At 45.2% G+C, this 26,588-nt stretch overlaps 1 protein-coding gene across 6 annotated transcripts in view; it reads left to right on the top strand.

Moving 5' to 3' along the window:
- LOC144125147 (calcitonin gene-related peptide type 1 receptor-like) overlaps positions 1-26,588 on the top strand; it is a 309,750-nt gene that overhangs the window by 165,169 nt on the left and 117,993 nt on the right. The gene's annotated exons all lie outside the window — the stretch shown is intronic.

Raw genomic sequence — 26,588 nt, forward strand, 5'->3', positions numbered from 1 at the left:
CACTAAGCCGCAGCGTTCATTGGGTAAGCAACCTCTCGCGATAAACCATTAATTTAACCGCCACCTGCCAGGGTAGGCGCGTTGCCTATCCAGTGTGCGGAACCCACACAACGGCAGAGGTCAAGCCGCGTCTACTTACCCGATACACTGCAGCTTTCGCTCTCTAACCAGGTTCAGCAGTAGTTGAACCGCAGCTAATTTTTTTCCTTACCGAGTTGAAGAGCGTAACGGACGGTATGACGTCACTTCCGTTGTCGTGCTTTCGGTTGGCGATGTAACGAACTGACAGGATCTCGACCGGGAGTATGAGCCATTAAAGGCTTTCGCCTTAAAATATTGCGAATTGCAGGAGGGTAACACGGTTACAGATTTCAGTAAAACATCAGCATGCACATGTTAAGGCGACATTAGAGAGAAATATCTAAGCCGGTCGGATAGATTATTCCTCTAGAACTGTAGCGGAAAATTTCTTCTATGCTGATAGGTGACTGCGTTGCTGAAAAAAAAAACGCTAATAAAAATTACCAAACATTTCCAGATTCAAAACGCCTGCGAAAAACGAACTACTGCGACGTCATTTCCATATCACATCTTTGCAATCTTTGCAACGAAGAGAAGGCGCCACTTGCACGATAATTTCGACGGTAGTCGCGCATCGAGACAGCGAAATAGCGTTCCCCAGAAAGTTCACGAATACTACGTCACTCGTCGCTGCAGCACGAATCATCGAGCGGTGGCGAAACGTGTACTTCTCTTGTACGCAATGTCCTGGCTTATAAAAGTGTTCTTTTCGGTAATAATGACATAATTACTGTCAGGTGCTCTGAACCTAATAGTTTAACCTGACTTAATAATCCCCTTTAGTGTTCCTTTAAAGACCCAGAGTTTGAGTTTATTCGCCCATTGACAATACAACACAGAAAATTCCGTGGTGCCGGGACACCAAAGGACGGAAAATCGCCTCACTTGGCCCCCCGAATTCAGGCAATTAAATTTTCAGATGGGTCAGACAGGAAGCTTCAATACAGTGCTGTTGCCGGCAGCGTTGTGGCGGGTGAAGCGCGCTCTAGTGGGGAAACGGGAAGGTGCGTGGACGTCCTTCCACAGGTATACTTAGCGGTGTCATTATGTAATTATGCTGCGCAAGAACTCCTCGGTAGGTCGGTTGACATTTGTCACGGGCGTTGAACGCTGCATACGTCAACTGACCTTTATTTATTGGCGAAAAGCGCGATAAATGAATGCATAATTAATAACAAGACCCTGGGCGTGCTGTTGCGGGTACACATATGCCCTCGTCATCGCCGCGCTCAGTGCCTGCTGGCGCAGGATCGCTGTAAGCCATTATTATCCTCTCAGCGTGGTAGTGCCAGGCGCGTAATTACCTCGTTTTTAGAGGGGGGGGGGGGGGGGGCTGGATGGGACCGAGAAAAGCTGCGACTCTAGGGAGCGCCAGCAGCTGCGCCGCTTCATTTTCATTTTTTTTTATTGCGTCGACAACAGTCTTTGTGCAGCCGCCTCTTCCAAGTTCGTACATGTCAAAGCTGCGGAAGTCTTTCATTGAGAAGGTCGGGACAGGCCCTGGCTTGTCCCGAGTTGCGTCATTCTCGTTGATGGCGTAGATTTCGATCTTCATTACGGCGTTTTTCTCTTCAGCCCTGCACGTTTGAAGACTTCAAGATGCGTGTATTCAAACACACACACAAACAAGGAAAGAAAGAAAGAAACAATAAGAAATGAATAAATAATAAAAAATATTAAACAATAGAGAAATAAACATGTTTTTTCTTCTCAGTAGCTAGCGGGAATGAGAACACCACACAGAAGGGGTCAAGAAGCCACGCAGACACGCTCAAACTTCTCTGAATGCTGCAGCATTACGCACTAATTTTGACAGCTGTTATCGTCATCATTAATGCACTGCTAGATCCTTGGCTTACGAGTTACGCTTGAGGAAAATACAGCAGCGCCAATCATCATCATTGTCAGCCTGATTGCGTAGACAAGGGTCTCTCTGATCGATCTCCGTTTCACCCAGATCCACCCAAATGCACTTAATTCAATCTTATATGTTTCTATTTGAACCTCTCTCCTGGTCTTGAACTTGGCTGACCAATGGCGCAAAGGTGAAGTATCCGCCTTGCGTGCAGGGGGCCTCAGCTCGAATTGTGATGTTGCCGCAATTTTCCACCTGTTCGAAAAAAAACAACAACATCAAAGCCTGATAAAATTAACTGAGCACCCAGGCATATGGGGCTGCCTGGGGCAGCGAACAGCGCCAGCACTAATAAGACCGTGCTTGTCAAGGTGCAGCCATTCTTGGTAGGCTTAGTAAGTGAGCAGCAAGAAAAGGTGGCCCCTCAGCAAAGAGAAGTTGTGCACCCGGACCTTTTATTCAGCCCCATTTGCCGTAAGAATTTCTTCATTAACTTCAAGCAAATTTGAAGCAAGAAGAGGCTATCAGGAAAGCAAAGGCATGGCAACAGCCTAACGTTTCAAATACAGTTCAATTGTACCGTGACGTAAATACAAAAAAAAATGGGGGGGGGGGGGTCTCGGTGCAAGAGAATATAACGCTTAACCACACCCCGTTCCACAATGCAGTAGAGACGCCTTTTTGTGCGGGGTTCCAATTGCTTGAAAATCATGGTCACTCGCAACTAACACCTCGTACGAAGAACACTATGCTGTCGCTGCACATGTGCCTCATTCACACTCTAGCTCCAAACCATCTCCATTATTACTGCCTCTCTTCCTCTCGCTTCTTCAGTTACCGTAGTTCACCCACACACTTTCTTTATCTCAGCTTTAAAGCAACCTAATGCCATTTGCAGCACATTATAAATTTTGTGACTCATACGTACGCGTTTCTATCTCAACTTCGCACTTATTTATTTATTTCATTTGGAGACTACTGCTACTGTTTTTTTGAGGTTACTGCAGAATTGGTGGGCAACATCATGGTTCGAACTCACAGAATGAAGTTCACGCGAGCAAATTATTGACACAGAAGAAATTGTATAACCAAATTCTGCGACATCTTGAAAACATAAGAAAGCACATAACTATAACGCAGGCACAAAACAACAAAAAGGCGCTAATTAAAATTTCGGAAAAAGATATATATGCAATGCAATAGTACAACGGTTTATTCGATTTTTTATGACAGATTAGAAAAGGAAAATACTAAGAGAATGAGAACTAGAGACATTGTTAGGTAAGACATTCCAACCTCAAAATGCTTGCGGGAAGAACAAGAATTGCCCTTATGAAGTTTATAGTGTACTAAAAGTTATGATTATTTTGTTGTGATATTTCCTGCAGCTGATGGGACTTAAATATATATTAATATATTTTTCGGAGCACCGTTTGGGAGAAAAACATTGAACTTGAGGCGCGTGGTTACTAAAGTGGTTAGACCTACCCTGTTCGAGATGTACGCTGCAGAGTGATTACTTTAATATTTATAATAAAAAAAACAAACAGCCTTCCGTTGTATATTTTTTAAATTAACTTTTTTTTCTGGTGTACGGAAACCAAATTAGGATTGTGTATTCAAGTAGGGAACGGAAAAGCGAACAGTATGCCAGTAACTCGGTCTCGGGATAAGCGGACGAGATGAATCGTTTATGGCAAAAAAAGCGTGGAAACTGCTTACGATGAAATATATGACATATGTTTGTCCCATTTCAAATCAGAGGAGATGAGAATCCGCAGATATATATGTTCTTGAACAGATAATAAAAATTGATTTCCAGCGTCGTGAAGAAAAATCAGCGGGTTGCTCTTCAAGTTCGTAAGGAAAAACTGCAGGAAACAAATTCAGCGGCCATACAAAGGGTTCATTACTTGTAATATTCACGTGAAGACTAGGAAACACCCTGGCGCCGCAGACGACCAGGCATTCTTCCAACTTTCCTCAGGTTCGCTGCTGACCCATGTATATGAGAGCCATGTCCTGCTTTACAGCACATGCACACTGTTTCCCCCGTGGCAGCACCCCTCTCTTTCTGTTTTAAGAAAGCTAGTATGAATATTATGCGTTTTTTTTTTCAGCCGTTGTCATTTTTATGTTGACCGAAAAATCATTGAGCGGCTGTGTGTTGATAGCTTTCGTACCTGTGGCGTCAGCCGACTTGGCACGTCGACTTCTCAGACATTGTTACCTTGTTCTTCACAACCAAGTTGGCGGGCTTATGTACTTACATCAACCATATACTTGGAGCTTGTTGCCCTCCTTTCTATTAACGTGCTGTTGACCGAAACAATCAGAAAGCACTACCGAGTTTTGGTACGCGGAAGGAGAGACTGGCCTCTCTGCAGCAAGATTCCATCATTCAGCATACATTTGAACCACATTCTCGCCCACACACAGGTCTGCAGGCGTGACCGGGAGCTCAATGTTGCCATTAGTTCCACGCCACGCACCCACGCCGTCGGCCGGTAAACACATTGAGAAACATAAATCATCCTGTTTGCCTGGCATGCACCTTTTCTCTGTGGCACAATGCGTGCGGAAAGCCGCCGTGTAGGCGGACTTACTATTTTTTTATGTGGAAACACACGTGGACGCAGAGAACGAGACTGGCGAAGGCGCTCACAGTCTGCATTTAAAAAGGTGGGAGACAAGCCTCAAGAAAACGCGTAGCAGTGTAGGAGAAAAAAAAAGGGGGGGGGGGTGTATAAAAATAAGCGGAAGAACTGAACAGGGAAGAATCGCTTCAATGAGGTTTTGAAGCTTTGTCCACGTGGCAGACGTTTATTTCCATTATCTTTTTGCCGGCCTATTCTTCTGGCTCGTAATTCGCTCTTTTGTCTTTGCGACATTTGGTGTGTAGGAGAGGAAGGGAGCTGGGAGGGAAGGGGAGCTCAGCGGACTGAAAGGGTCAAAGAGCGTAGCGGTCTCGGGGCCATTGATCTCTACATTTCAAAGACAGATGGTCGCTTGTGACACTCCATTGAAGGCGGCCCATTACTGCTCAACGAAAACAGCGAACCATCGAGTTTGAGCAATTTCAACATTCCAGTTTCAAAGGTCGCCATTGTTTGAAAGCACCTTTGCGTTACAATGTCCGCTGGTCGCGAAGAAAACAAAGTTGCAGAGCCGGGGGCTATGCTCTTTCAAACAACCTGCGAAAGGCACGTCAGGTATTGTCGGTAATCATCTTAACCTGAAAAAAAGGACAATAAATACCAGATTAAGGAAACAACCTTTACATTTCATAACGGCTGACCAACGTCCTTCAGGCTAAATTTGAGAGTGCTCTGCGGAAAGACTGATTTGACGCGTGAAAACGTCGCGTGTGCGTCGCGCTAATCACAATGTATTGTGCTACTGAGAAATTATGCGACATTGCGTCAGGCTTCATGAGTGGCAAAAACACCTGAGGCTGCTTTTGCTCCCGCGCTGGTGAAGAAACAGTGCAAAGGTAGTCTTTTTATTTACAGTGAACGTGAACTCACACTCAGCGCTTAAGAAAAGCCAGATTACTTTTTGATGTTCTTCAGTTAACCATGTTGCAAAAAATAAATCAGGAGCCATACGGCCCCGACATTCATTTCGACCGCGTAGATCACTGTTCTACATGCAAATTCGTTAATAATGCTGTGCAGTGATTTTAACTTTTTCTTACCTGCATCCAATTTGCTTCAGCGAGGACATATAGGAAAGTAAAATGAACTTTAATGCAAAATCAATGCCATTGATTTTTGCATACTGGGCATTTATACCGCTACATCCTCCAGAATCTCGTCCTTGTGATGATATATTGATTTCATCCGTTATATTTCAATTACTGTTTGCGGAATGTGATGTATTATATTTAATCGTCGATGTAACACCTGCATCGTTACTGGCATCGTTTCTTTTTAAAGTAAAACTTTGTGCCAATGACGGTGCCAGATATTGCATTTCCGTGAAGTTCTTTCTTCGTCCCATTGGGAATTTTTTTTACTGCGCAGGTTTCCAATGTTAATTTGCAATTCCGCAGCTTGTTACGCTTCTCCCAATATCTTATTTTTGCTGCTATTAAGAATCCTAATGTCCACAATGCTGGCGGGCACTACAATTGACAGCTCCTAGAACACATATTTTTGAAATAGATATATTTGGACGCACAACTTGGCCTCTTTGAAAACATGTTTTGAAAGTGAAGCTCTCGAATGAATATTTAATTAAGTTATAGGACAAATCAGGCGAAAGATTTACCAAATGTCATTCACGGCTTTGAATTCTCAAATGCATTGACTGAACGAGTAGTAGTTTTCAGTTTTAAACTCTGTATTTAGTTCACAAAAATGACGGGTTTTAAACCCAGTTCGGCGAGCGAGAAATTCCATTTGGAAGGGTGCGAAGCGTCAAGGGAGGCACGAAACAGAGCTGTTATCTAAACGGCAACCTTATTATGGAGTTTTCCTTCCTTCCGCGTAGTAAACAAAGCGCCTGAAGACATGTATGCGTGCAATATTGCAGCTGCTCGCGCGTCCTGATAGCGACTACGTATCCGCTGGCGCCTAGTAAATATGTGTCGCTAGGTGTAAGTTTTTAAAACCGGTGCTCTCTCCTCGGGCACTTTATTTCTTATGTGATTTGTTGCGAACGTTTTTCTTTAGGCAGCCTAAATGAAGGCGCGATAAAAAATTACGAGGGAGTGCACGTGAGTTTGTCGGCGGTTAATTAAACGAGCAAACCGAAGGTACATTACAAGGGAGCGAGAAATAGCTGTGTGTGCTTGTGTGCGTGTGTCCGTGCGTGTGTGCGGACGTGCGTGCGTATACTTGCGTGCGCGTGGCAATGGAGGAGCCTTTCCGTGCTTCCATGTGTGTTGTTCGCTGCTTGTTTGATGATGAACAAATGCTTCAATAAAAAGGTTTCAACAATGGTTTTCTAATATCCAGTACATATTACGTATTTCTAACGTTTGACGAGTTTGTGGATTTATCTACACTTGTTACCTAGTCATTATTTAAAAAGAAAGATTCTTTGAAGTGCGTAGACATAGAGCGAATAATGTGGGTTCAGTCCAGATTTTGTAGCTTGAAACACTTCTTCGGACTGGAGCTCATGCTACGTTAACATTCTGGTTACGAAGATAATAACGCGTTGCAAAAACGGCAGGAGCAAGATTCCTTGCCTCTTTTCTACCTTTTTGTACACGCGTAATCAAAAATCGGTGCCTTTTTTCTTTATGAAAAGGAAGGTTCCTTATTGGGGCTGCACTATAAACAGAAAGGAGTAAATAAAAAGGTGTAAGCTCTCCTTTAGCCCATTCTCTTTTACAAAATTGAGTGTGCTAAAGCACACTTATTCCCTCTTTATTCCCATGCAGTCATAGTCTTTTTTTAGATTTTGCGTACCAGAGACGGCGAACAGGATTGAAACTTAAGTTGAGCATCACAAGTCTCGCATCACTGCAGACGCACATAAAAAAAATAAGTATTATTGTAAGTGAAGGGAACAGTAAAGCTCTAAAGGAACGAAAAAAAAAATCACATTGCTATGTTGAACTAAACGCTTTCGAAAACAACTCATTCCAAATCCATTCACGTCGAATTTCTCGACAGAAATTAAAGTGGTTTTATTATGAATTGCTGTTAACATATGTAATGTATGTAAATAACATCGAGTGAAATCAAATCGTTTATTTTCCTTTTTTTCACAAACATGGCAGCAGCCTAAAAAAAAGCTGCTGTCAGAACAGCTTGATGGGCTACATTTAGCATATACCCCGAGGTGGGATATATATAGTATATATGTATATAGTATATAGTATATGTATATGTATAGGATGTATATAGTATATCAGTACATACGTTGAACTTTGTTGTTCCTATTGCCTACATTCGCAATGAAACTGGCCGCGACATGAAGGTTATTCGGTTTCTGAGGTGTTACGTGTTTCAAAATAGCCCCAAGAATTTCAATAGCAAAAACGGCACTGTCATCTTCTGGAACTTTAATACCATTAGAGCGGAGCAGAATAAGGCCTTACTGTGGCTATTTCAGCGAGCACTTCCAAGAACTCTCAAAAATGAAGTGTTTGAAGTCGAAAGACAACCTCTTCAGGAACATAATGTCAGACAGGGCGGACGTCAGTTACTTAAATTAGCACACTAATTAGCTACCTCACTGACTAAGGATGAGTAAATAATTTTTAATATTAACACTTGGTGGCTAGTGCGAAAGGCGAGTTTTTAAAAGGAAGAATAACTCAGTTTCTAAAGCCTTGCAGCGCGTGGAAATCCGGTGATTTTTTCTCGCACAAATCATACTGAATGCACGAGCCGCAGATTCAATTGGATTGAAGCAAACTTTATTTGTGCCTGCAGTTGGGCGCTGAGAAATCCCAGTGCAAACGCAACGTCCGCTGATGACGTCTTTCAATGACTACAGTGCGAAATTCGAACTCGCTGTTTTATTGCGCCTTGGTGTACGCTTTCTTTCGCATCGTTTCTGTCAAAAATAAAGGCCTCGTACATGGCGATGACTACTTTTTTTTGCTCCATGCAACGAAACAGAAAAGCATATCATCACGAGCCTGACTACCCAACTGCAGGGCAAAAACCTCTCCCATGTCTTCCCAATTAACCCTGCCCTTTGGCAGCAGCGGCTAGCGTATCCCCGCAAACTTCTTAATCTGATCCGCCCACCTAACTTTCTGCCGCCCCCTGCTACGCTTACCTTCTATTGGGATCAATTCCGTTACCCTTAAGGGCCAGCCGTATTCTTGCCTTCACATTACATGCCCTGCCCAAGCCCATTTATTCCTCTTGATTTTGACTAGGATGTCATTAACCCGCGTTTGACCCTCACCCACTCTGCCCGCTTTCGGTCTCTTAACGTTGCATCTATCATTTTTCTTTCCCTAGCTCGCTGCGTTGTCCTCAACTTAAGCTGAACCCTTTTCGTTAGTCTCCACGTTTACGCCCCGTAGGTGAGTACCGGTAAGACACAGCTGTTGTATACTTTTCTCTTGAGGGAAAAGGAAAGCGTATGACCGGGTACAATAGCGGAGGCAGTTAGAATTTGGCGCTGTAGTCAGTGCAACACGTCACCAGCTGACGTCGCGTTTACGTAGGGCTCCTTGCTGGGCTCGCGTTACGCTCAGTTTCAGCCATGTGTTCTAAAAAAAAAAGTTGTTTTCTGCACTTCTCGCTGCAGGGCTCTTAAGAGACGGACTGTTAGTCTCAAAAAACTAATCAGGATTTGTCTTGCCTAAGGATACGAACTCGCCAATGTTCCTTATCACCAGAATGTGTTGATTAAAAATTTAATTACTACATCTTAGTTAACGAGATGGCTAATTAGTGTGATTTTGAAAGTTACTAACAGCTGCCGCAGCTGAGAGTGTGCGCCCAAAAAGCTTTTCTTTCCAATTGAAGCACCCTATCTTTAGGTGTTTTTGAGCGTGTTCACTGAAACACACATTATATTCTACAGACGGCTACTTTAACTTTTTCTAGACGCAACATAGATTGTCGCAGCTACCTTGCAGAGAGGTAGCCGTCGGAGACAATGTGTTCACATTTCGTTTACACTCCAGGGCTCTCCCCTATCTATTGCTAATATGTAATCAATTAACATTATGCTGCACCTGACCGGACAGCACATTTACATGAATGCAATATAAGGGGCCAATTAAAACATCTTCCGCATGCCTCTTTCTTCACTACAGATACGAGTAAATATGCTATGCTGTGCCGCATAGCAATCCCTCAGTGCAATGAAACAATCTTTACAGGAATGATGAAAAAGAGTCTCTGACAGACTAGGAAAGAGCATGTTTCCTACGTTCACGTGGTTAGAATTTGCCGGTGCATTGATATTGGCAAAAAAAATGTGTTTTCCCTTTTAATAAATGGTAAGTACAGCTTGGGGAGGTAACGATGTTAGAAAATTCTGCGCTACATTTGTATTCTTTAACTAAGACTCCTGTGTTACAAAGCATCAATCTTCCTTATAAATCTCCGCTAAGCATCACTGCCATCTTTAGCGTTGCGAATCAAAGCGTTTCTTTCGTTCCACTGTACGTGAGAGTTTTTGTATTAATTTTGACTCATGCTAAACTTCAATCGACATACCGGTCCGTTGCTATCGGCTTCCCAATAATTCAGCTGCTTTGCTCCGCATTAGTTTAGGACGATACCTGCAAAATAACTGGGTGCAGTGACAACAGTTTGTGTCCAACCTTTTTAGCGCATAATACTTGAGGACGTATGGCGGAAGCAGTGCACTGGTTTTGATGAATTAAATGATCACTGAAGACAAAGGATAACAGACTAAGCATTGCGTTCTGCTGACTAGTGGTTCACGTCCTTTCTTCCAAGTTCGCTTCGAAATCCTTATTAACATGTAATTTGCCCTTTTTTGGATCCGCACGCTGTTATAACCCCCTTTAACGTCGAGAACTGTTATGTGCAGCTGCCCCACAGCTGTACTTCATAGCTGCAACTACACAGCTCTTAGCAGATTTAGGAGCTTTACGCAATCTCTCTGGGCGTTGCTCTCTCAAATTTGTGACGTCACAGCTCATCGCTGTTTTGACTTGCGCGTGACAAGCTCCCAAGTGGATTCCTATAGAAAGCCACTGCTTGAGGTCACACCAATATAACACACGTGTCCTCCGTAACGCACCTTCTACACAAAGGATACGACAAACGCGCTTGCACGGACCTAAATTGACTTCTTCTAATCATTTCACTCCTTCTCCTTATCTGCTCGTCTCACCTTACATTGTCTCGCTGTTCGCTCCGACCATGTAATCAGGCCCATTTGCGCACTGGTGTTGTCACGGGAAGCTAGAGGAGCTTGTTTGGTTAGACGATTTTCCAAAAATAAAGCAGAATATAATGCAATTGACGCTAGTAGGCGGACACGGCGCTTCTCAGGTTGCACAGAGCGCAGCGTACAACGAGGCTTATGCAACAAACTAGGTAGTTCAACTTTATCCCTTCAAATAACCGCTCTTACTTCTTTCAGATGAATTAAAGAAAGGGGCGGATATCAGGTGCAGGTTGTGACGCACTTCAAGTGAATCTGCGCGGGAAGTGTTCTTAGTGCAGACGTTAAAAAGTGCTGTCTGAGTGCAGAATCAGCATACGGGCCGGGCAGTCTCGACTGTTCTATTTGTAATGTGTTGTACAACAAAAATGGTAATACATTTTTCAGCTGCATCAGATCACCAGACGAAAAAAAAAACAGCTCCGTATGTATACGAAGCTGCGCCTACGGTCCTGGTTTTCTGACGATTTAAATATTCTTCGGGACGCGTATCTTATTTTCAACTGTAATTCCTGAAACAGGCGGGAAAAAAAATTCCGACGGCTTTCATGCACTGTACTTGCCCTAAGCGCACTCTAATATATTCGCGCAGGCACCGGGTCAGTCAGATCAATGCAGCTTTTGAGTGTCGTCGACCCACAGAGTGCCAACCCTATGTATGCACTGCCTGCCATTAACGTCCCCCTCTCTCTCTTTCTGCTGCCCTGCAGGTTTGCTTCGCCGGCACACAGACTAGGATAAATAAAAAAGTAAAAGGCTCGTAAGGTGACAGCGCCGACGTAGTTTGCATATAGCAGTCGTCTAAGCCTGCAGATCCATGCATAATCCGGTGCCCCAATGTAAGTGGGCTTTGTGTGTGTGACAGAGTAGAATGATGGCTCAAGACGGATCTGCAGCGACGTAGATGTCACAGCGGGCATTGGACTGCTTTTGCAACTTCTGGAGCCGCCTGCGATAAAACGTGACGGGCCTAAAAGGGAGTCCCAAAAATTCGTGCCTTTTTGATGTGTGGCTGAAGATGTACACTGAGTAATTGCTTGGGTACAACTACACACAACCTGTGTTCCCGAAATCTTCGCTACTCACGTCGAGCTGATGAACGCACAAGGAAATGCTATGAAAGAATTTAATTAAATTCATTTCGAGTTTAGTAACCTCATTTAGAAGTTTTATGAGGCAGAAAGTGTGAGAAAAAGTCTCCAAAAAAAAAAGACTGACAGACCCCACGCCACCTAAATGGTGTCTATGCAACATAAGACATTATATCAAAATTACTTACACAATTAAAAATAAAAAAGGACAAATATATCTGCGCTGAAAAATGCCCACAACTACTCTCGATACTCGTAATCAGAGAGAGAGAGAATAGAAAGAGAGTGTTATTTATTTAAAAAGCGCAGATCAAGTCCTACGTAGATTTTGCCCTCAACAAAATTCATTAGCTTCACTTAGAGAAACAATGTTGCCAGAAGTTGCAGCACAAATAATGTTTGATTTACAGGGTTTAACGCCCCAAAGCGACTCAGACTGTGAGGGACGCCGTAGTGGAGGGCTCCGGATGAATTAGACCACCTGGATTTCTTTAAAGTGCGCTGACATCGCACAGTACACAAGTCTCTATAGCTCTTCGCTTCCAAAGATATGCGACCACCACGGCCGGGATCGAACCCACGTCTTTCGGGTCAGCAGCCGAGCACCATAAGCACTGAGCCACCGCGGCGGATCAAATAATGCATAAAACAATATGACCAAGGAGGACAGTTCCGTATTTCATTAAGTATTTGCAAGGCCCCGGTTCCCGCTGTACATTATGAAGTAATTCTCTAAAATAATAGCAAGCAATTATGCATTCAGCTCCAATTCGTCTTTAATCAGAAAACAGGCAGGCGGTTTCTTCAGAAATAACAGTGACGCCCTTTCAAGGCAATGTCATTAAGGCATCATCTCTTGAAGACACTGCTATATTGTTAACGAAATGACGTCGCAATGCTGTGGTCTTTCCTTTTTTACCGCATTTATTTCTGTAACACGCGTAACCTAGTTTGTTAGCGAAACACAGCGTGACGTTTGTGTAATGCTGCTGATCTGAAGAAAACAGTTGGAACGCGGTTTTATAGACGAATAACACTCTTCTAAAAAGGCGTCGTCACGATATTGTCTTGAAAAACAGACAATACCGAGCTTAGTATAATGACGTAACGCATTTGTACTTGCCCAATGAGAAGTAATTAATAAGTGGCCACAAGTAGACTGGCTGTAGTACTGGAAAGTTTTTTAATGATAATTATTTCAGTAATTGTTCCTCCGATGCTAACAAAGCACGTGAGCACGAAAGAAATGTGTTGCAAAACTGCCTCTGACTCGTTGGCGGCCCTATAGACTGAACAGATAGAGAACCAGAGGTTTGCGAGGAGACGAAGTCTGTGCCTTCAGTAATCCGATATTTAAAAAAATTCGAACTTCGCGATATGTTGCAATCATGACCATAACGTTTTGACATGAGAGTCAGAGATAAGAGATTAACTGAGGACCAAAATTAAGTTCTGTCACTACTGAGGCCAGAAACTGTACGCTATGATCAAAAAAGAGTAAAAAATGGAGTAAGCAGTCCTCTAGTACACTCCATTTTATAAAAGGGAATGCTCTTGAGGACAGCTTACATCCGTTTTACTCCCTTAGCGGCGTATTTGTGTTTCGAGTGTAGCGATTCAGGAGTGACTACACAAAAAGCAGGAACTGTGGGAGTCGAGAGCGAAGTAACGAGACGGATCGGAGGCACAAAAGAGTTTACTTGTCCTCTCGATACTCGAGCACCCGGTGAGCACTTTTTGTTGCGGAAGAAAGCGCTAAATAGCAATTTCCCCCCCTTCATCACCATCTCCTTTCGCCGAACATCTCTATACGCAACAACATTATCCTCTTTCTGGAAGACCTGAACACGTACGGGTCGTTCGGTGTGGTCCTCGGTGGCCCGACTTCCCACGCCTCTGACGTGACCCAGTAATTTGTTCGACGCAGCAGGGGCGCCCGAACGACCTCGCCATACGACGGCCGGCCGGGTGTTCGATTCTGCAGCCGATAGGGAAACAATCTTGTAAAAGGAAATAACAAGTTCGTCGAACAAGGCATACTGCGTCACTAATAGCACATATATGTCAAGGCCAAGACTCGGCTAAAGCAAGGCAATGCCCGCACCCTTGGTTCGCGTTCTCCGGTCGCCCTCCTCCTCCTCCTCCTGTACAGTTCCCTCTCCCCCACCATTCCAGTTACTGCTTGCGGCCGCTACCACTGACAGCCAATAAGAGATGGGGAAGTGGCAATGATGAGCCCTCTCTTGTCTGGGCCCCCTTTGGTATCGCCCACAGCACGCAGCAGATCGTATTGTTCGCCGTTTGTGCATTTTCTGAATGCGTCAGTCCCCGTTTAGCTTGTTGGATGACGTCATTTTTGCTTCGCAGTGAAGGTCGCTGTCGGCGACCGGAGAAAGTAGCAAAGGGCACGGGAGAGTCGCAAGGACGCACCGAGCAATAAACAAGGATGAACAAAGAAAACAAAATATGCAAACTAAAGTCGACTGTGAGGAGTTCGTCTGGGCCGGTGGAAATGGGACAAATATAGACAAATACAAGGCCGAGAGATGCAACCACGTCTTGCAGAGCGTCCCTGCGAGAGCTTGCAGTGCTTTTTCTTTTTCTACTAGCTGTCTTCGCTCGTTCGACTGGACTGCGTGTGTTTGCGTCAGTATCGACTGCACTCATATCTTTGTGTCTGCTCGCTGACCAATGTCAAGAGCAGACTACGGGCGAGCGAGCGGAGAGTCGGGGGCGCGTAACAGACTCCCAAGTTGGCGCAGCATCTGCCGCTGACGAAGTTCGGTTTGTCGTCGTCGTCTTTGCTTCGCTCAGTGGAATGGGGGGAAATAAAATAAGTTATTGCTCGCGGAAAGGCCGCTGCTGAAACCTCCTGAACGAGATGCCTCGCCAGTGGCGTCCGGGTCGTAAAAAAAAGCAACGTGCTGCGACCTGTACATTACGACTTCTTTTTTTTTTAAACTTCCGCTAGTGATTTTCGAGACAGAGCTGGCGCGAAACTTCAATGTTTTGTCTGGGCTTCGTGCGGCTCATGAGCGGCTTCATTTTTCTTTTTTTTGTGTGTTCTGTTTTCGCACGCTGCTGTTATTTGAGTTACTTTTTTTTTCTGCTCTCACGACGCTTACGGTGTTGCGTCGCCATTCGTGTCATCATTTGCAAGAACCGCATTTTTTACGGCTACGTAAACCCCAATCTTATTGCTTTAAAATGCGCATTTTGTTTCTCTGTCTGCTGCCTTGGGAACTTTAACACCACTTCGACCGGGTGCCTGTTATTGGCGTTTATAGAATTTATGCCTCAGCTCGTTTACCAAAGACGGGTGAATGCTTGAAAGTGTCAGGGAGCGAACAAAATAACCAAGATTATACACAGTCATGTTTTCGCAGGCAACTTTTCAAGCTGCGGGTCATTTATTTTTATTATTATTGAGTGCAAGGAGAATGGCGCGTGAGCTTGGGTGGTCCGCTCTGATACTCGTCGTGCTGCCTTAAAAGGGCGTGAAGAACCGTTCGATTACCCATAAGTTACAGCTTTTGAAAGCAGCCAAGCCATTCGTCGAGGCGACAGATTGTTGTGAGGAAACAACGAAAAAAGAGCGTGCACCGTTCTTCCGGAACAGAGAGAAATTGTCCCCAGAATCAAGTGGCGAAAAACGCGTTGGTTGTTTGCGTTCGGGATAGTTATTTCCCAGCCGTTAGCCTTATGTTGTTTATTTATTATTTTTGTCTTCCTCCTAGTTTTAAACTGGTGTCAGCTGCGCAGCATTGATTGCCGCCGCCAGGGCACATTTTTACAGCGTCCGGAAGTTTATTTACACTTCACTGAAGTTTACTGTCAAGTACGTGTACGGCTTGCAAAAATGCCTTGCTTCGAAAAAACCATGCACCCGCAAGCTGACGTAGGTGATACGAGCAGAGAGCAATGGAGCGAAAAAAAGAGAAAGAAATAGAAATACCAGGCAGCTTAAATTTGAAGGCGGTGACAGCCAATGACTTATTTTACGATAGTTTCGCTCATAGCTCTTCCCACTTGTTCCTTGTGCCTGCTTTCCCTATCTGCACCGCGTTGTTTTCTTTAAATATTGCGCTAAATATGAGCTTTTATTTGGTATCGCTGTTTAAAAGTACGGCATTTCGCGTTCTTTAGACGATTTCTGAAAGTTAACGTGCACAGGCTTAAATAAAACTTGCTGCTTTCTGCGGCAGGCGTTCGCTTTGAGGAGTGCAAAATGCCGTAATAGGCGAGTGGAGACTGATGAAGGAACTAAAATTTGTTTGCAGTAAAATGGTGTGCATAAATAAAATTAAGGTATGATGGATGACGCAGGTATATATATGTTTAATGAGCTTATATCCTGTGACATCTATTTTCTTCGTTATAATTCATATGCTCATAGTCCTTGCAGCTGATATTTTTTGCAACTTCGAAGAATTTCGTTGAAGTGAATTGCCGGAGACGATATTTGTTTCCAACACCTCCAAATGACGGAGTTCTCCCAAGTTTCAAGTAAAAGTTTATTGCCCCTTTTGGGATTAGTAAAATGATGTTTGCAACTACGATCTTTTGGTGCCCTGAATTCGGGCTTAAGTTCTGACGAAGTTTTGATTTCAAATAACTTTTTATTTTGTCAACTTTTACAGCGCTCTTTAAGATATTCCATACGAGCTATGGTGAGCAGGATGTACTGTTGAGCGAGTTCGTTGTTTGCAATCATCCTAAGCGGATAAGAGCTGGCAAACGAACGTGGAACGTACAAGGAGTGGGTGCAACTGTGCTGCTGAACTATAAACTTTATTTCCGAAGGCAAGTGACCTGCAACTTATTCTACTTTGACAGAAAGCTGACAAGCAAAAAGGCGATGAGGTACGCATGCGCAAGACTACGCACAGATTAATCGAGGGAAGAGCGGAACCCACACACGAACTGACACGCTCGGAAGAAAAAAGAAAGAAAGGGAGGGGGATAAAAGCGGGAAAAACCAACATACAAAAAAAGAAGTTATAAAACATCAAGCTAAAACGATGTCAAGAGAGAGAGAGAATAAACATTTATTTGTAAAAAGGAGACCGGAGCGGACTGTGGGTAGGGTCCTCAGTCCAACACTAGTGGCTTCCGCCGACGCTTTGACAATGGCGACTTTAGCGCCTCCTGGTCTTCCAGGGTGCCGCTGGCCAGCGTCACCTCCCACTCCTCCAGCGTCCCGTTGTGCGGCTTTTAGTGGTTCGGTTTATCTGAGCATGTCCATGTAATGTACGTAGATGTGAGAATATCTCCACACTAAGGACATATATCTGCATATAATGTTGAGTGAATGCGGTGTAGGTGGTGGAGATTGGGGAAAGTGAGTGTTTGGATGCATCTCAGGCGGTAGGAGCACGCCGGGGAAAGTTTCTTATGTGGCGGGGGGTAGATGCGCCTATTTAGGCGGCGGGTAGCTATGCGGCTTGAAAAATGGGTTGAGAGCGGGTAGAGAGTAGAGGCAGTGTGCCCGGTTTGGTTGGTACATAATTTCGTGCTAGGACACCTGCCCTAATATTGCCATCGAGACCAGCATGTCCTGGGACCCAGGTGATGACATGATCATATTGGAGGTGGCCGCCCAAAACGCGGAGAGCCGTGCGCGGGACCCGTCCACTAATATAGGCTCTGCAGGCGGCTTGGAAGTCTGTAAAAATGTGGGTGCCGTGGTGTTGGGTGTTGCTCATTTTGATGGTGATGGCTACTGCAATGGCTTCTGCGGCCGCCAGATCCGGTGCCATGAAGGATGCTCCAAGATAAGGGGTGTTGGCGTGATTGAAAGGAGCGCAAGCCTATCTGTGGGGCTGTGCATAGGAAGCCACATCCACATACATAGCCGAGTTGTCTTGGTCGTATTGCAATGACTACGGAGGCTGCGAAGACGGGCTTGACGGCGGGGAGCCTGCGACTCGAAAGGCCAACAAGGCTTAAACGGTGGCAATGTCTACGCTATGGTGTACGGCTGGTATTTTCTAAGTAACCGCTCCAGTTATACCAGCAAGATCTTCAAGATAATTACGCCCTCGCCAGAAAAAGGCGCGTTACGCCATGTATTTAAATTTCACTGTGAACAGCCAGCTAGGGTTGTGAGCGGCACGCAAACAGATTATGAACTCCAACGATTAATTCACAGGAGGTGTCAAAGTGTCGAGGAGCGGTTTGGCGCGTTTTACGTGACGAATTACGCAAAGCATACTCCGCGTTAATTCGACACTTAATTTTTATCGTTTAAGTGCTCAATTTTGTTAGTTTTGTAGCGAGAGCTACATTACGGTAACATTTCGAGCCTTCAGCGTGGCGGCGCCGCCACCCTGTGGCTGCACCGTCGCGCTGTCACGTGGTTGGTCACGTGGTGCGGAGCAGCTGCCGGCGGCGCGGCGCCGTAGCTGGTTACGTGGTTCGTCACATGGTTGGTCACGTGACCAGCCATATGGTGCGGAGTAGCTGCTGCTGCCGGAGCAGCTGCGCGCCGGCGAATCCGAGCTGCAACAGCTGTGCGCCTGCGCCGTGTCAAGTGGGACGAAGATGAAGAAGGAACGCCCAGCGAAACGGAGCGGCGAAAGGTTGACCTTGCAATTAAACTCAGCAAGTTCCACTCGGACAGCTGTAGCTATCGCGTCACTCCAGGTTTAACCAGAGCTAAACCACCGCCAATTTTTTCATTTGATTTAGGTGGCTTTTTCAGACTGTCGCAACAAGAAGAAAACAGGAAAAAGCAACAGAGATAGAGAGAGAAAACTTTTATTTAGAATTGGTCAATTCGCAGGAGCTGGGTGGTCGGCGCCCCTAGACCTGGGCTCCGCTGGCGGCAGCCGACTTGCGGACCAGCTGGATGATGCAGGCCTGCTGGTCCAGGTTGTCGCTGGTCAGGGCCTCCTCCCACTGCTCCAGTGTAGGGTATGGCAGTATTAACTTTGTCTGGTTTGACCTGGCATACCCAAGATGTATGGTAGAGCGTGGGGCTTGATCCGCGCCAAGGACAGTAACATGGGTATTGTGTGGTTCTGGGGTTGTGTAAAATGTCAAGGCTTGGGTATGTGTTTGTATTCTCCTCCAGTCAGTGGCATCCGAAGAGGACAGTTGTCCGTGTGGCGGTGAGAAATGTCTTCTTTCTAGCATAAAGTGTTCTAGTCTGTCACCATACGGTCCTAGGAGGGGCGTGGGGTAGGGATGGGGATCCGGCCAGTTTATGAGAGCTCGGGCTACAACGTCCTTGTACACTCGGAGTGCAGAACACTTTCTAGGAGTTCAGGGAGGCTGTTCTGCAGGGCAAAAAAGAAACTCCTGACCACAGTAGAAGCGGGTGGGCATATCATGTCCAGACTGGGGCTATGGCAGACACTACGAGCTAGTGAGAGCAAGTCCGAAATTGTGACACCTGCAAGAGAGATCTGTGTAAATGCGATACCCAGACATATGTGCCACAAGCGACAGAACAGTAGAAAGAGAGCCATAGTCAAAGCAGTGGCGAAAAAGAAACAGAAAAACAAGATTAGGATCAGCCTTGGCAGCGCATAGTCATGAAGTTTATGAGGCGCAAAAAATAACAGCCATCAAGCTCTTATATAAGCCGCACAGCGTTCTCTTCAAGCCTGGGAAAAACTCAACAAGCAACAAATGCGGTCGTCCGCAGAGTTGAACGGCATGCAGAATAAATCACCATGCGTGGGCTGCGCAGGCCGCAGTGCCTTGTTCCTTGAGAGCGGGGGTAAAAGATTGTAGGTACGGTTTCTTAACCCCTGGGTCCGGCGGTTGGTAAAGGTAGCTCCTCACTTCACTAATATACGCATTGCCACAACTCCGTGTTGGTGGGAAGAAATAGCTTTCACGAACATAAAAGCGGGGCGGGTATATTGAGTGTACACCTAGTCTTTCTCAAACAGATTTTCAACGTCGCGCGCGACGACTGCATCTTTGTGTGCCCACAGGCTGGCAGGCTACTGGCGTAACGATGTGTTCCCGCAGCTCGACCTACTGACGTATTCACGGTAAAATAGAGTTCTATCTCGTAGTGCATTTGCGTGGTGGTCCGCATTGAAGATGCGGTCGCCCTTAAATAAATGAAGGTAATTTTCTGGCGGCGCAGTCGTCTGGCTTTCCTGCCAATTACCTTATTTTCTATTTTAGTGTTAGTGCAGAGCAAAACTTCCTGGGCGCACCTGGCGTACTTGCGCTGGCGGCGTTGTATAATGGGCACCGATGTATCGCGTTGGTTGTTGATTCTTGCGCTAGGTTCTAGATTATTCAGTGCGCGCTCCTGTGGCACTCAGGAGGTACCAGTGCGGGCGTTTCTACTTCTGTTTTTGGCGTATCGAGGAGTTTCTGGCCTTGCGTTGCTGCTTTCGAGTACATGTGACTTGAACGCGTGAAGTCACTCCACCTTAGGTGTGCCTGAATGAAACGAGAGCTGAATGCTTGGGGAGACTGTCTCACTTCCTCGATTGCGGAAATATTTCACTGCTTTTGGTGGCTTTTAGGCCGAGATATAGAAGTGCAAAACGCAGAGTTTGGCTTGTGTTAAGTATTTTTAGCTTTAATAACTTATGTCCCACGGCCGGCAGTCGCACGGCCTGACTGTCCTTACAAAAATTTAATTAGACAGTCTATAGACTGTCCATAGACTTGTCTATAAAATCTGTAGACTTTCTATAGACAAGCCCTAGAGAACAGTCTATAGGCAATACAAATCCAACGGGCACTATATAGACAATTTATATAGACAATTTATGGCCATAGATTTTTAGTTGATTTTTGTCTATAGACAGTGTATAGACTATGAATAGAAAAAAAAGAAATATCTATAGGAAGGCAATACAGTGTATAAGAAGTCTATAGACTGTCTATGGATAATTTTCGGAAGGGTGAGCGGCGGCGGTGCGTGCATTGCCAGTGGACCGGCCACTCACGTGAGCAGTGCCTTGGCGCTTTTGCTGTGGAATCGCGTGTTTGGCGCACTGCAGATTAGCTTGTAGGCTGGTATGCAGTCAAGCCTGAGGCTGCAAGCCTGCACATGTTTTATGAATTCACTGAGTTGTGATTTTTGAGTCATTTGCGAGCAGCTAAGAATATGACGACGTTTCGATTTCTTCTCGCCAATGACATGCGTCACACTTGAGCACCCCACGATCATTTCTGCCAAAGTGCAGAGCTACTCCTACATAAGGGCCACACGAGATCATAAACGTGCCACGAGGCATCCTGGCAGCGTCGGACTTAATTGTTACTCGCTGCACGGTCGACAACAAGCCAAAACTCCAGCACAAAGCAACAGCACATTTCCTCAGAGGCAAACAAGACTCTAAATACTTAATACCGGTGATTGATTAAGTTAACCCGTAACTTAAACCTTTTTTGGCACTCCAGCAAGTAAGAAAACCATGCTCCACGCTGTCGAAGTAAAGCAATCTGCATGATTTAATTTAGAGAACGCACATTTAGGGTATGCGCAATTTTTGAGGAAGTAGCTTCTCAACCTCGTCGAACTTGTCCTTATTTAATACTTGGCGATTGCTTGAGTATATAACGTCTCTCTGTTTTTTGCAGACACAAGCTAAAATTTAAAGTACTGTTTTGTTTGCTGCAAAGAATAGTGCTTTCGAATTATATTTTGTCCTGCCTTTTGCAGATTTGTCGTTAACATTTTTAATGAATCTTGCTAATAGCATGCAATGCTAGCATCACACGGAAAACAATCTGGTCACAAAAAAAAAGTTCGGCATTCTAAAGCAGGCTGTTTTGAAACGTGGATTTGGGTGGATTGGGCCCGGACTTTGTTATACCCGTCGCTTCGTTATAGTCTGTGTTGACCGAACTTACAAGGGGAATCGTCATTCCCTCATTATATTGTTTATTTCGTTGTAAACAGTTTTATTCGTGAACCCTACAATCTGAGCATGCACGTGAGGGGAAGTCAACATTTAGCCTACAAGAAACTCAGGCTTTTCAGATGGCACTTTTGCAGAAACTGTCAAGGAATCAGCCGCTTTCGTTCCGTTTGAAGCGTTTCTTGGCCAAAACAGCCTGTTACGAGCTAAATCTTTCGATATCACGAGAGGCACGAACAAGAGGTGCAGCCGCTGATCTGCTCCTTTGATCAATGAAAACAAGGTGCACGTGGAAGAAATCTCTTCGATTTAAGAGAAAATGCTGAGCTATATAAAAGTCTCCGCGCTTGCCCAGCCATTTTGGCCTGTTGCTACTGTGGGCTGCTTGCGCATGAAAGTCGACACGTGAGACCAAAACCGGACTCTTTGGAAACAGGAAGTTCAGGCTCAACGTTTTGCAAAAAATACCTTTTCTGGAATACTTTTAGCAGGATTTCGGGTTCAAAGCAAGAACGAAACAAAAACCAAGAAAATAAAAACAGAGTGAATGAAGTATCAGATTATTTCCCAAAATAAGGTATGTTGTTGCCCATGCCGCTAAAAGGCCGTGTTGCAGCGGTTTGATTTCCTATTTTGTCGCCGTTGTTGTGCAAGCAATGTAGGCGGCAGCACGCTGGAGGATTTTGTAACTTGAGCGAGGCTTCACCGCGCGCAGTACTATATTTTACTTCAGGTTTTGCCTGAAACGCCGTGCTTTAACTCGGTCAAACTGGTCTAATAATTTAGATTTCAAATAAAGTTTAGGTTGTTTTTGATAATATTTTATTAGTTCCCGAAGGCCGAAATCATCATTATGACTCGAAACGTTTCTAAATTTGTGTGGACTGCAGCACAAAAACGACAGCATTCGGTTCAGTCTAGCCCATTGTTATCAGCCATTATTACTTTGCTTCTTTCCTCACATGAAGAATACAACCACACATACAAAAAAGAAAGAGACTCTTCATTCAGAACTTGTTACGTGGGTTCGTCCCTTAAGCGGCGAACAGGGGTCGGAAAGATACGTTGCAAATCCACTCTATATATACGAACGTGATGAAAGCTGCGGTCACGGAACCTGCTTATTAGGTCGGCCTAAGACTTGGCCCTACACTGGAATTAGCTACTCGATTGCAGGATGCTCGTACGTTGCCTGGACGGCGGGAAAACTGCGCGGAAAAGTCCCTCGCATGGCGATTGAGCAGACTCGACCGTCGTCCAGTGGCGCCCCCTCGTGAAAGGAGATGAGGAAGCGAACGTTCCGCAACAACTGAGAGTGGCCAAAATACGGGCTTTCTGTAACTGCCAGGGCTGGAAATGACCTTGCGTGACAGCCGATGAAGACGCTCCTCGGTCGCACGCTGTCTTTGTATTTCTCGTCGCACTCATAGCTGGGGCACGTTGAACCCCCCGTATCGCCCGAACAGTTGGCGGGTCGGCGACAGTTGCGCAATATTGGGTCGCCTCCACATATTCCCGTTGAAGGGAGGCAGGGATATCAATTACTGTTGCGCGGCGCTCCGCAAGACGTGCGTTTAGCGTCATTTTCTCGAAGTCAGCGCCCCCTTCCCACCCGTGCATCTTCATTCGTTTCTCTGGTATAATTTGTCTATTTGTCGGGGGGTTTTCCTTTCGTTCCTTTTGTTATCCTGGTAGCGTGCCATTTGTCACGGGGTCTGTTTTTCCTGCTGCCTTTTCTTTCCCCCTTCAAGATTTCTTCCCCGTCGGAAACTTCGCTGCGGGGAAACTTCTTTTTCACTCCACAGATTGTCGTTGGGCCAACAGCTGAAGCAAGTTAAGAGCTTCTTTGTCGCAATTTAGGCTTTCTTTCTCTGTGCCCAAATAATCCTCTACTTCTGTGAAACAGAACCTGCTATTCTAAGTTGATCGTGCTGTGAAGTTGGGAAGCTGAATATTCTATGGGAAGCTGAATAGTCAATGGGAATGGGAAGCTGAATATTGACATACGTTCAACTGTCTTGTACAAAGCACAGTTAAGCAAACTTATTTGGCGCGTAAATGTAATATCCGCAACATTCAGATCTTTTTCAATGTAAAAAATTCGACAGACGAATACGATATTCGGTAATGCGAAGTTTGAACGCAGCTCTGCACACGCCACCTGCCACCTGCCACTGCTGGCAGGTGGCAGGTGGCGTGTTACGCTGCTAGCCACCCTTCGGGATCTTTCCGTGGCAGCCACCTTCCAGCTGTCTATTCCTCCGCTGTCGCCGTGGCAGGTGCTGTTTCGCTCTGCTACTGCCTGCCACCTTTGTCAGGTGGCGTGTTACACCGACTACGCCAACGCTGACAACGGCGACTACGACGCGGAATCAACGACCGGGTGTCTAAATGCTGCGCTCTAATACATTGCTCACGTAGAACTGAGAATTGAATACAGGGAGTTCTAATCAAATAGCGCTTCCTTCAGCCACGGTGACTTCTGTTTTCCTGTGCTTGGCTGCATCACGGTATTGCCGAAGCAGGCGGAGTAATTCTGACGGTGCCTTCAAGTGCTTTAGCCAACACAACACCGTCCTTGCTCCTGGTCCATGCGTAACCAGAGTTCGACCTCATACCGCTTTCAAGCACACCTCGCCAGGTCTGTGCATAAGCGCAGAAAAATGTGTTAACTAGCTTCAAGTCTCCATCTTAAAACCCATAGGATGAAGGAAAACATCCCCTCACCGCCAACACGCACATACATGCGCATGCTAGCCTTAGTTGCTTATTTACCTTAGGACACAACACACACGCAACTTCGGGGATGCGCGCAAAATTTATTTTTCTGGAGCTGCCGGCCGCGGTGCTGAGTTGCTGTGGTGATGGGCTGCTGAGCACAAATTCCTGGGTTGAGATCTCGGCCGAGGAGACTGTGTTTCGAGGGAGCCTGCATGCAAAAGGCTCCCGGGTGCTGTGAGATGTCACTGCGCGCTAAAGGGCCCCACGTGGTTTAAATTTAAATCGACGACGGCGCCTCTTTTTCCTTTCACTCCCTCATTCATCCTTTCACTGATGGAGCGGTTGAGGTGTCCAGCCAGACTGAGACCGTTACTGCGCCGTTCCTTTCCTTACGACTAATTGTTATTATATTATTATTTTGCTGGATGCCAGATGTTAACAACGTAAGCACTTCTTGTTGTGTTTTTGATTAAATGTAGCCTCTCCCGCTACTTTTCGTGATATAATCAATATTGTATTCTCTGTTTGGCGTCATTAGTAACCTTTTTTTATACTGACATCTTTAGGTGCGGCTCTGTAATAGCGAGCCAGTGGCGCCCATAACTAGAACCTTCCTAATTTAGGAGAAAGACCATTTGGTCAGAATATACTTTCACACACCAAAGATGAAAACGGGTTCTTTTGCTTCAGTGTCTAGCAGAAAGATATGCTATAGCGGTGAGAGCCACTAGGAGCGCGTAAAACTTGTTGTAAATCATATCTGTACAAACTGTGTTGTACTCATACTCACTATATAGAAATTTTAGAACACTTCGTTTCCTCTTAATTACAAATCAATTACAAGAACATATTTTCCTGAATACAAATAATATAGAAGATAAACGCGTATTAACGATTGGTTCTGATATGAACTGCACGATGGGACGTATTGACTTCGATAGCATATAAACGTACGCAATCAGATCCCATCTTGCACTACCTAGAGAATTCCACACCATCAGTTTAAAATTTTTTTATTATCGCAATATTAAAACGCAAGAAAAAGTATGTTCATAATATCGCAATGTTAAAAGCAATAGAATTGCATGTTCAAGCACGACCCACTATTAAGTAGTCACTTCCTCGCGCCCGAATAAATTATCATAAACAAAAGTTAATTTTCTTATATCTGATATTTTAAATATCTATGAATCTAACCAGCCTAGCCTGTATAACATATCGCGACACGTTTTCAAACTGTAGTTTTCAAACAGAGTAGTTTCCAAGCTTTCCTGAAATATTGCAATATCTGCATCCTTTAATATTGCAATATTTGCATCCTGCATCCCACATCCCGCAATATCTGCACCCATTGCATGACACATTTAAAAATAGTGCACTCATGTGAGTGCTGCCTGTCTTCAATGGCTTTCTTGCCTTGCCTTGTTTGTTCACGTACATGAAAACCGTAAAGGCTTGGCCTTGTAATGCTGATCATTCCTGGGAAAATTTAATGGTGTCTTTGGCGTCCTTTGCACTGCGTGCGTACCGCATCATGTTTTCTGTAATGAAATAGCCCTTGCTACGGTATCGCTAGCATTACAGGCGATTTCTGTGTCCACCCTGCGTCTGTATAAAGCTTGCCTGGGTTTTCCTGCCGCTTTAGGCTGCATGTATTAGAGAAAAGTGGATGAAAGAAACTTTTGTGCATTCAAAAAGCAACGTTAGCGGTGTTTTAGTTTTACATTTCCCTGAGTACAGAACTTTAATAATAAGCGCACATAGAGAGAGTTAAACTTGCGATGACTTTTGCAAGTTAAAGGAGTTCCTCTGCACTAACTATAGCACTTCCATTCACACTCTCCGCAAATGGGACCTTGAAGTCGAAAGGCGAAAAGTGTCACCTCTGCACAGCCCCGCAGCCGGCGACGCGTTCTCTGAAAGCCGCAAAGGCGTAGGAAGCTAAAGTCTTAGAGCGAGGAGAGGGGAACTGCGAAAGACTGCCACCCCACGCGCGCGCATTGGAGTTAATGGTAATTTGAAACTTGGGCCCAGCATTACAAGTGCACTTTAAAGCGGCTTTCCCGAGCCCGGTGCCGACAATTTGGAGAAACCAGAGAACTGCCCCACTGTCGGTCAGCTAGCCGCCGTAAGAGGTGAGGTGGGAGGTGTGAT

This window comes from Amblyomma americanum, chromosome 3 (genome assembly GCF_052857255.1).
Source record: "Amblyomma americanum isolate KBUSLIRL-KWMA chromosome 3, ASM5285725v1, whole genome shotgun sequence".
Classification (NCBI taxonomy): domain Eukaryota; kingdom Metazoa; phylum Arthropoda; class Arachnida; order Ixodida; family Ixodidae; genus Amblyomma; species Amblyomma americanum.